The sequence below is a fragment of the Globicephala melas genome, chromosome 14 (assembly GCF_963455315.2).
Source record: "Globicephala melas chromosome 14, mGloMel1.2, whole genome shotgun sequence".
Classification (NCBI taxonomy): Eukaryota; Metazoa; Chordata; class Mammalia; order Artiodactyla; family Delphinidae; genus Globicephala; species Globicephala melas.
The window spans coordinates 68,245,108-68,255,984 of record NC_083327.1 but is presented as its reverse complement, the minus strand read 5'-3'; the positions used below and the strand labels follow the sequence as shown (position 1 = coordinate 68,255,984).

Genomic DNA, 10,877 nt, shown 5'->3' with positions numbered 1-10,877 from the left:
GCCCTTAGTGCTTCCCTGCCTTTCCCAGAAGCCCCAACCAGGCACTTTGGCAGCACTGTGGTGCCTGCCATAAAAAAGATCTGCCCTCCAGAAAAGCTGCCTTCCAGTTCTCTTTTTCCTCCAACAAAGGTTGAGTCTGCACACAAATTTTAATTTGCTTTCAAGTACTTGAAAAGTCCAATAAATCAAGCAACTGACTGGGACTTCCCTGGTGGTCCAGCGGTTAAGACTCCATGCTCCCAATGCAGGGGGCCCAGGTTCCATCCCTGGTCAGGGAACTAGATAGATCCCACATGCTGCAACTGAAGATCCCACGTGCCGCAACTAAGACCTGGCACAGCCAAATAAGTAAATATTTTTTTAAAAAATCAAACAACTGACTTTGCCATTGAGCACAATAGTTTGTGTGTTGGATGTAGCCTTGGATATGTCTATGCACCGAATCTCATCCCCCTCCTGCCTGAACCTCTCTCCACCCCCATTCCCGCCACCTGAAACTGCTCTTTCCATCAGTCCTCACTGATGCCCTCCTAGTTGCTACATCCAAGTAACCATCTATCCATTCATATCTTATTTCCCAGATCACAAGAAGCTGACACTGTTCACCAGTTAATCAACAAAAGACATGGATAATGTCCTTTCTGTTTTGTTTGTTTTTCCTTCAGAATCTCTGACCACTTCTTCACGGTCTTCATTGTAGCGTTCCCTTTCTCTACCCATTACTTAAATGTGAACTTTCTGCAGAACTTCATCAGAGACCCTCTTTTCACTTATCTCTTTATTCTTGAATAATTGGATTCAGCCCTTTGCTTTCATTGTCACCTATATGTTGATGACTCTCATCTAATATCTCTAGCCTGCCTCTCTCCTGAGTTCTGATCTCATATGTCTGAGGGTCCTTGGGGAGGCAGAGAATGGGAGGATCCAGAGAGGAGGGACACATTAATGGGACCAGAGCTTTCACTTTCAGAGACTCTTCTACTCCTTTAGTGTCCTAAAGAAACTTAAAATATGCAAAGGATGCCGTCTGCTTTGCCTGGCACCTTAATATTAGCATATCGTAATTTTACTTAGAAGTAAAAAAAAAAATTAAGCATGTATTTCTCTTCTAAGTCAATACTCAGGTAGACAAGTTGAAAATTTAACAATTCCTTTAGACCGTATGTCATTATTTCAGAACAGGATTAAGAGGAGATGTGATAAGAAGAAAAAGCTAGAGTGTTATTATGGGGAGATGGTCAGTAACGTCTTTCTTATATTTCTTATACTAATATTAATATTTATACTAATCTGTACTAATACCAGGTAGGACTAGCATTGGCTACAGATGAAAGAAACCTTCTCCAAATAACAGCTTATGTCAGTCTTCATGGATGTCTGAAGTTTCGTAGTCCAGAGTTGGGAAGGAGACTCTACTAAGCCTTCAGGAAAAAAGCTCTAGCTGACTTCTCTTCCAATCCTGGGCTGTGACCTCCATCTTCATGGTCCAATATGATGGTTGAAGTATCAAATTAATGTTCCCAGGAGCAGGCAGAGGGCATGCTTACACGATCTTTTAAGTATGTTTTCCTGGAAGCTTTCCAGTAACACTTCTAATTGTAAGTCACTGGCCAATTATTCACATTGCTGCTTGCAGTTAAGAGAGAAGCTAGACAATGTGGTCTTTATTCCAGGCAGTTCTGTTTCCATCAAACACTGCGCTTCAATTACTGTGGATGATGTGAAGAATATGTGTGGGGAGGGGTACAACAAGCGGCGTCAGCAATATTGTTTGCTGAACAGTGAATAAAACCTTGAGAAAATACCTAGATTTATTAGATCATGACAGGGAATGGAAATGTTCCTTTGTATAAAGATTTTGTGTAGAAAAAAGATATTTGTACGGATAAAATCAATGAGCTCATAGGACTCTTTTCAAGGGTCCTCATGCTGGCTCAGTTTCAGGTGCAACACAGCATTGTGAGAATCCCTTGCACTAGAAGGACTTAGGGGCCCACAGGCCATTTTCCTGAGAGGCAGTAGGCAGGGACCCATTACACAGAAGCTGAGAGAGCCATAGAGCCTTAAGTGCCTCTGGTCCTGGTGGGTAGACTTGTCTGAGAAGCTGCCAGCTTGGGATGGTTCCCCACAGAAGGGTCTCTGTTATTTTGTGCAGTTCATCTCTGAGTATCCCGGTGAGGACTCCCACCATTTCTCTTGAATTTACAGACTGCACTGTGGGGATTTTTCTCCCCGCTAGTCAAGTTAAATCTTCCTTTGTTCAGAATCCTTCCTCCTCCTCTGTTCTTACCCCTTCAACACAACCACAACCTCAAGAATGTGATCTTTGCACACAACATTCTACCATATCCAGCAAAAAGCCTCAATAGATCACTCCTAGTACTTAAGGAGATTTTTGTTTGTTACTCTTTTCTTATTTTGTCAGGCAAAGCCACCTTCTTCAAGTACATGGGTAGGGGTATGTCTGTGGCTTTTGTGGCATTTCTAAGCTGTAGTGAGCCTTTCTAAGCTGTGAGCCTTAGATTAAAGGTGTTATAAAGGAAGTAAACAACAACCAAAAAATTCTTAACTTTCTTGAACTAAAAAGCTACATAGAGACCTATATTTGAAATACTGATATTCTGAGAGATAAAATAATGTCAAGTAAATATTTCACATGTACAAATAATTCAGTTTCACAACTGTGTTTAGAAATGCTTGGCTTTTAATCAAAGAGACATACACCTGCTTTTCTAAGTTAGGTTTCAATCTATACATCAAATGGGAAGTTCAGTAGGACATCTTGGGAAGGGATTCAAAAAACTGGAAATAATAGCTGCCTGTATACTTACCAGGGACCTGAGACAGTGGTAACTCCTGGGTCCTACGTTAACCCTTGTCTTGCCACTGGGCATGCCTATGGGCCAAGACTTGTACCCTGGCAATCTCATTAAAGTAGCATAATGTACATGCACCCAACAGCGGAGGCCAACATATATAAAGCAAATATTAATGGACTTAAAGGGAAAAAATGAAAGCAATACAACAAAGGTATGTAACTTTAACACTCCACTTACATCAATGGATAGTTCAACCAGATAGAAAATCAATAAGGAAAGCTCAGACTTAAATAACACATTAGATCAGAAGAACTTAATAGATATGTACAGAACATTCCATCCGAAAGCAGCAGATATACATTCTTCTCAAGTGCATGTGGAACATTCTCCAGGATAGATCATATGTTAGGTCAAAAAATAAATCTCAGTAAATTCAAGAAGACTGAAATCATATCAAGCATCTTCTCCAACCACTATGGTACAAAAGTAGAAGTCAATCACAAGAAAAAAATGGGAAAAACCATGAAAACATGGATATTAAACAACATGCTACTGAACATCTAATGGGTCATTGAAGAAATCAAAGGAGAAATTAAAAAATACCTGGAGACAAATGAAAACAGAAAAATGACATACCAAAATCTATAGGATGCAGCAAAAACAGTTCTAAAAGGGAAGTTCATAGCAATATAGGCTTATCTCAAGAAACAATAAAAACTCCAAATAAACAATCTAACTTTACACCTAAAGAAACTAGAAAAAGAAGAACAAACAAAGCCCAAAATTAGTAGAAGGAAGGAAATAGTAAAGATGAGAGCGGAAATAAATTAGAGACTAAGAAAACAACAGGAAAGATCAATGAAACTGAGAGGTAGTTCTTTGAAAAGATAAACAAAATTGACAAACCTTTAGCTAGACTTACCAAGAAAGAAAGAGAGGACTCAGATAAATAAAATCAGAAATGAAAGAGAAGTTACAATTGATACAACAGAAATACAAAGGATCATAAGAGACTGCTATGAACAACTCTACAGCAGCAAACTGAACAACCTAGAAGACGTGGATAAATTCCTAGAAATATACAATCTTCCAAGACTGAATTATGAAGAAATAGAAAATCTGAAGCGACCAATTACTAGTAAGGAGAATGAAACAGTAATAAAACATCTGGATCCGATTCCAAAGGCAAGGGAATCAAAAGCAAAAATAAACAGATGGGACTACATCAAACTAAAATGCTTCTGCACAGCAAAGGAAACCATTATCAAAAAGAAAAGGCAACCTACTGAATGGGAGAAAGTATTTGCAAATCATAGATCCAGTAAGGGGTTAATATCCAAAATATATAAAGAACTCACATAACTCAACAACAACAACAACAACAAAAACCTTGATTTTAAAATGGGCAGAGGATCTGAATAGACATTTTTCCCAAAGAAGACATACAGATGGCCAACAGGCACATGAAAAGATGCTCAACATCACTAATTGCTAGGGAAATGAAAATCAAAACCACATTGAGAAATCACCTCACACCTGTTAGAATGGCTATAATAGAAAAGATAAGAAATAGCAAATGTTGGAGAGGATGTGGAGAAAAGAGAACCCTCGTACACTGTTGGTGGAACTGTAAATTGCTTCAGGCACTATGGAAAACAGCATGGAGATTCCTCAAAAAATTAAAAATAGAACTATCATATGACCCAACAATTCCACATCTGGGTATTTATCCAAAGAACACAAAAACACTAATTCAAAAAGATATATGCAAAAAAAAAAAAGAAAAAGATATATGCAACTGTATGTTCATTGCAGCAATTTTTACAATAGCCAAGATATGGAAACAACCTAAGTTTCCAATGATGGATGAATTAAAATCTATGGTATCTATATCTTTATCTACATCTATATATACAATGGAATATTATTCAGCCATTAAAAAAGAACAAAATTCTACCCTTTGCAACAACATGGATGGACCTTGGAGGCATTATGCTAAATGAAATGTCAGAAGAAAGACAAATACTGTATGATTTCACATATATGTGGAATCAAAAAACAAAACAAACAAAATAAAACAAAGACAAACTCATAGATACAGAGATCAGATTAGGGTTACCAGAGAGGAAGGGGCATGGCGGGTGGTGGGCAAAACGGATGAAGGGGGTCAACTGTATGGTGATGGATGGTAACTACATATGTGGTGGGGATCACTTCATAGTGCATACATATGTCAAATTACAATGGTGTACGCCTGAAACTTATATATTAAGAAAAAAACACTTGGGCCATCTGACTCCTAATCGCAGTTCTATGTTGCCACTTAGGACCTACACTGCATATTTTACAAATACACATACTCCTATGTTTATATTTAAAGGAGATTGTGGAACTGAGATGAATAGGCAACACTCTTTTTAGTAATCCATCTTTCCAATGCAATTTTAAAAGTTAACCTTATTCAGAACTGCTAGCCTCATTACACTATAGTAATGAATAAAATGACGGAAAATACAACCTAAACCAAAAGATAAATTTGAGACTTGAATTGCACAGGTATATTATATAGTTTATCCAGATAGACGTGATTCAAAAACTACTTAAGTGTTTGTCTCTTTGGGCTTCTGAATCTTGATTCTCCTAATGAGTAAGGTCTACCTTAGCTGAAGAAGGAGGAAGAGAAGGGAAAAAAAAGTGTGAGCATGCCTGAACCCATACCATACTAACTATACTTTCTGACTTTCTGTATTCTTGATGCTCTGACATCTGGGGCCTTGCTGACCAGGGAGGGACTGCTTCTCCCAGGGTTAGATAATTCCTAGGAATACCAGAATACTCAGGGCAGCCCCTACACTCCAGAGCCCGCTGAAATTATCCAAAGTAGCCAATCCTAAGACTGTTTACCCTGCTTTGCCCATTCCTTCCTGTGAAAACCACAATAAAAGTTCTTGCCCATGCTTTCTCCTTGCTCCCTCTGCCCCCTGACTGACCCTAGTTCTTCCCTATGTGGCCCTGCATGGTGTGCCATGGCTCTTGTTTCCAGGGAATCTGTGAGTATAAAAAAATTCTTCCTTCATGACAGTCATTTCTGTATCTGAGTGTCTTACCATACCTGATTAAAACAAATCCTGAGTACATTTTAAAACACATATCCTAAATGAAGATTAACGTGTGTACAATAAATAGAATGAACTGTGAAATATACTCAGTGGACTTCAACGTTGTTCATTTATTCAACAAGTATTTATATAGTGCATACAATATATAGAGACACTCTGCTAGGCAGTTTCCATCTCACTTCAGTAAGGACCCAGTGCAATCATTGCTTCTCTGCCAAGCACTCTGATAAGTTGTTCAGAGACATCAAAACCTTTGTGGGTAAAAATGAAACCAGGTGGTTCACAAATGAACTGGGTGGTTCACAATGCATCTCTATCCAGTAATAGAGTGGATGCAAGGGACCTGGAATTATGTCCCTGATTCTTACGTGGCATCTTTGTAACTGAACACACTCATTAAAACTTGGGGCATTATCATTTATATCATTTGAACAATTAGCAAATGTGTGACATGCAATTAATTTGTTCATTAAATAGCTGCAATTGTATTTAAAAGCAAAATGTGAAACAAAGGGAATAATTAAGATCCCCAAATTCCAACTTGCTACTAAGGACAAAGAAAGCTTCTTGTTCAAGATTTCTAAAATTGGACATGACTTCTGTAAAGCTGATGACTAATCCAAATCCCTATTTCTCTTCAACTTCAGAGTGAGTTTTGGAGTTTGAATAAACTATATTATATTGAAAGAAACAAAGATGATGGCTATGAGATAAAAGCCCTATGCATACAATTAAAATAACAGCTCACGCAAGTGCTGTCAGTGATTTGAGATTCTTTTCAATGGCAGGTTTATCATTAATGACTGAAAGAGAGAAAACAAAGGTCAATTTACTGGCTGGATTACACATAGCCTTAATGTGCTCCTAAACACAGTAACTGTGGAAGAGCCATCAGGATTTTACAGTCAGAATAAGGCAGACAGAATTTAGCAAACAAATTTGCCTCAATTTAACCAGTAGGTGTCACTATTTATATGTATTGGCAATACTTTTCCTACAGAGTTCGGCATGAAATCCAACAGAAAAAATCCATTTTGAATAACTTAAAATAAGCTTATAAATCCACACTCTTATTTATAGATCAATTTAGGGACTTAATTTATTATTGTTAAAATAATCATTGGAAAATCATTCTAAGCTTAGTGGTGGTATACCTACAAATGATTCAAATTTAAATTCAAAATATTTTAAGAATGAAAAAAAAAGGGTCTAATATAACAGGTCTACTTCTCAAGGAAAAGAAAAAATTCTGCTACATTTTAGGACAGGGTTTCCATTTTTAAGAACTACTGATATCCTCTAGCTCTATCTATGTAATTTTGGATGAAAGAAAACATTACTCTTTAAATTTATTAAGGAAAATTGTGCCTAATTGTATCTACCACCTAGGTACAATGGGTTTGGGTGTATGATATTGTCTGTCAAAGGAGGATACGAATGTATAAATGTTTTGGAAAACTGCAAAGTGGTCTATACATGCAAGGTAAGATTTCTTCCTACTTGCACAGTGTAGTTCTACTGTACTTCCCACAAACGACGGCTCCTGAAAAGGGAAGCAAACTCAGTTACGAAACACTCACCTTTGTGAGAAGAGTATTACAGCCTCACAACCACTTTGTGGAAGTAAATTTTATTTTCCTATTTGCAAATGAAGAAAGAAGGCTGATAACCTGGGAAAGTTGATAAGTCTGTCTGACCCCAAAGCCTGGGTTCTTCCTACTGAGTGACCTTGTGATATGTACTTTGTAAACTGAATCATATTCTTAAAGTTTGCTGCACTAAATTGAAATTAACTTACAGAATCCTGCTAGTCAGAGGAAATCAATGATAGAACATTTTATAGAGTAGGATATAGTAAAGCAAAAGATTCCATCTAAATTGGCATGTGAAGATTGCAGTTAAATAGTCCATACATATTGATCAATCAAAAACTTGTGATTCAGTGCCCTAGGATCCATCTGATAGATTTTCTTGTTTCCAGACCAGCAGCTTTCAGACATCATTTCACCCCTCTTTGTGGCATCTCAGTGATCTGTGTGTCAGAATTTTAACAAGCACAAGAATATTAGCTGGTCTTTTACCATTTCTGTTATAGCACAGTAGCTGGTTATTACTGACTAGAAGCTTGATTTACAATATAGTTTTAAAGGAACAAAGTAAAAATCTAACTACTCTGCCTATTCTTGGAAGTATTGTTCTGTATTTGCACTTGAACATATTAATACAAATAAATTAGCAAGAGTCCCTGCGTTCAGACTGGGAAAGCTTCAATGTTGTTGAAATCAATGTTGTTCTTGTATTGGCAATATTTTTCCTACAGAGTTCTGCATGAAGTCCAGCAGAAAAAATCCATTTTGAATAACTTAAAACATGCTTATAAATCCACACTCTTATTTATAGATCAATTTAGGGACTTAATTTATTATTGTTAAGTCAATATTGTTCTTCCCCTTGCTCAGCTTTTAAGGAGGAAGAGAGACACAGACTGTGCTCAGTCTAACTGGCTGTTGACTGAATTAAATAATTTTCCCCTAAAAAATATTTTCTGCCAATTCAACATGCCCCCCTGTCCTGAGCATATATGGACCGACCGAGTTTCTACATCAATAGATATACTTTCAAATGTAACACTAATCACGTTGCTTCTTGTTTTGGATCCTTCAGTGGACTCCAGGCACCATACTTAGCATGGTTTCAAGATGTTTTCCCCCACCTGTATCCCTCTCCCTCTCTTCCCTGCCTCTCCCTGAACCCTACCCCTCTTCCTTCAGTTCTCAACTAAAGCTGACTCTCTGGGAAAGAGTTAGGGCTTTTGGAACTTCTCCTTTAGCACCTTGGGCATAATTTATATTTCCTCATTATAAATGTGGTTTACTAAAATCTCTGTCTCTCACCATCTAAGCTCCTTGAAGGAGAGGCTGGCTTATTTATCTGCACATCTCAAATGTCTAACAGCGACTGACGCATAGCCAGTTCTCAGTGCTGGCAGGATGCTTATTTCTAAACGGTTTAGACACTCTCTCTTTTCCTCTTCCCTTCTTCTTGAACAATTTAATTCTAAATCCATTAGATGGACCCAAGCAAGGTAGATGTTACACTGGGGCAGGGGATGGGGGCAATTTTGAGAATTACAAATACGGATAGAAAAACTAGAACAAAATTTACAGTGTTGGATCAGAATTAGAGTATTGGTAGGAACTCCCAAATCTAAATAGATACATATATATAGATAAATATAGGTGTGGACACACACACAGACACATATACTCCCTGATTCTCTCTACTGAGAGGGCCTGGGAACAGTAACACATCAAAAGCAATGAGCACACCTACTACTGAGATCTTGCTTCCTAACTAGCATTCTCCACTAAAGGAAACTGGGGTTCTTTTCAAAATGTCTGATTCTACATTGTCTGGGTCAGGAGGCGTACAAGGTAAGCATGGAATATCTTGGACTAGGAAGTAAGGAGTGCTAAAAAATGATGAAGACATGTCAAAGGTCAGCCTTGAATAGACTCCCACTGACCGAATCTGGGACACTTTCAGCATGAAAAGTAATAATTATAAAATGGATTGTAACCATTAATTAAAATAGGACACCATAGGTGCATACTTACATGCCTTATTCCATAATAATTGAATAAAATGGAAAGTTTGATGAGGAATGGTATATTTACATAACTTCAGAGCACTTCCCCTCAAAATATGTATTAATCACAAAGGGTGAACTATAGTGGAGAAAACTGGCAGAAAAGCCTTATCAAGTGAACTAAGTTAAGATCAGTAACAGGACAGACCAAAACCATGCCACCTGAGAGACTACAATGCAAACACAGTGTCACTTCCAGGATAGCCCTGCTTTATTTATAAGCATAACCTGAATCTAATCAAGAGGAAACATTAGACAAACCCAAACTGACAAACAGATGTTCTACAAAAAGACGAGCCTGTCATCTTCAGAAGTTTCAAGATCATGAAAGTCAGGAGAGACTGAGGAATCGTGCTAGATCGCAGAAGCTTAAGGCAATGTGACAAGTCAATGCAATGCATTATTCTGAACAGGAGACTTTTACTTTAAAGGACCGCTGGTGATTAAATGGGGCCTGGGGATTAGATGGTAGTAAATTATCAACCTTAATTCCCTGATTTTAACGGTTGTACTGGAGTATCTATTTGGTACCTTACTCTCAAATGATTTGAAAAAAAATTTTTTTCCACTGTACTTGCAACGTCCCCCCCCCCCTAGATTTTAGATTACTTTCACTTTTTAAAAGTATTTAAAAAACAAAAAGCAGACCGCGCCATTCGTATTTTAAAATTCTTAGCCGATTACCAATTAGAGTCCATTTTGTAGCTATGATGCATACTGTCTTCGCCTTCATGGATTTAACGGAAGAATTGTGTGCATACAATTAATTTTGGCGAAAAACTAGGAAAAGGTAGAGATGAATTTTTGACTTTTCTGCACAGGCACTTTTCTAACTATGATGCTGTATCACAAGCGCCCTTCCTGCCCAGCTGGCTGCCTCCCTGCAAGCGAGAGAACTGATCCCCGCGGCGCGGGCTGCCGCCGGAGTCCCAACCCCACCTGAGCCCCGCGAAGCCGTTGACCGGCAGCGACGCCCACCCCACCGCCCGTCCTGGCCCGGGGAACAGCGCCCGCGCCCCCGCACGCTGAGTCGCCTCTGGTCTGTGGAACGCGGGGCCGCGTCTTGTCGGGCTTCCGCCTCTCTCAGCCAGGAGACAGAATTCCTGAGTACAAGACATGGTTTGCTCGGTGAAATTTACATTTTAAAAATAAATTAATTTTTTAATGAGAGAAGAGGAAAACTATCTACCAGGAGTGGGGTTCGAACCCACGCGGACATATGTCCATTGGATCTTAAGTCCAACGCCTTAACCACTCGGCCATCCTGGTGCAGGCGCACGATCCTCTCTT

At 38.5% G+C, this 10,877-nt stretch overlaps 1 non-coding gene across 1 annotated transcript; it reads right to left on the bottom strand.

The window, feature by feature from the left end:
• Positions 1-10,773: 10,773 nt before the first annotated feature.
• On the bottom strand, positions 10,774-10,856 carry TRNAL-UAA (transfer RNA leucine (anticodon UAA)). Its single transcript has one exon. It is a non-coding gene; the product is annotated as a tRNA-Leu (tRNA).
• Positions 10,857-10,877: the final 21 nt, after the last annotated feature.